We start from the raw sequence: 845 nt of genomic DNA, 5'->3' as shown, positions 1-845 counted from the left end.
AAAACCATCTTCACACCAGTTAGTCTAATATGTTTTTAGTTTAGTCCATTAGCTGTAACTTTTTACCAATAGTTTAATTTTGTGATTTGTTTGATATACTTATCCCTGTTTAAAAAGTTGATATCCTAGCACTGTGTGGCTGGATTTACTCATTATTATCTTCAATCCTTCTGTTTATAATGGTGTAGAGAAAATAACCTAAGGATACAGTATATTCTTATTTTATGTTATTTATCATAAAGTTTAACTTCATAAAAATAGGTTTTAAAGTTTAATTGGTTAGTATTTATTGATGAGGATTGATAGGTGTTGACAGTTGCAATGTTTTTGGTGAACGACACTTCTGGTTATTTTTACAATTGTCTGGTTTATGGCAACTTCCTGCATGTTTTGTCTTTTTCTATCATTACTGCAAACTGAATCATGTCTAAAAGCACATATTTTCTTCATCTTGAAGCCACTTTATTGGTGGCCCACAAACCCTGATACTATCATTGGTTGGCAGATTCAATAAACTGCAAAATCGGGCATAAATTTGAAAAAACAAACAAACAAAACTCATTGGGACAGAACAATGTTCCAGGATGCCCGTATGGAGCTTATCTCATTTGTTCTAACACCAATCCAGCTGCAATGGCATGACCTTTTCCAGTTTATTCAATTTATAGATTGCTCCTATCTTCTTTATTAACTTTTCTTGTAATATTCTCAGTTTTGTAGCATCTCTTGTCATCTACAAAGCATTCTCTGAAGTTCCCAAACAATAATAAATTGCTTTAAATGGCAGATAGTCTGTAACGTGCTAACGGAGTAGCAGCTCTAACTGCTGACTGCAGGTCAGCAGG

At 33.5% G+C, this 845-nt stretch overlaps 1 protein-coding gene across 1 annotated transcript in view; it reads right to left on the bottom strand.

Moving 5' to 3' along the window:
• Positions 1-845, bottom strand: part of A1CF (APOBEC1 complementation factor) — a 77547-nt gene that overhangs the window by 5372 nt on the left and 71330 nt on the right. The window lies entirely within an intron of this gene.

This window comes from Myotis davidii, unplaced genomic scaffold (assembly GCF_000327345.1).
Source record: "Myotis davidii unplaced genomic scaffold, ASM32734v1 scaffold933, whole genome shotgun sequence".
Lineage (NCBI taxonomy): Eukaryota > Metazoa > Chordata > Mammalia > Chiroptera > Vespertilionidae > Myotis > Myotis davidii.
This window is presented reverse-complemented; position numbering and strand designations above follow the sequence as displayed.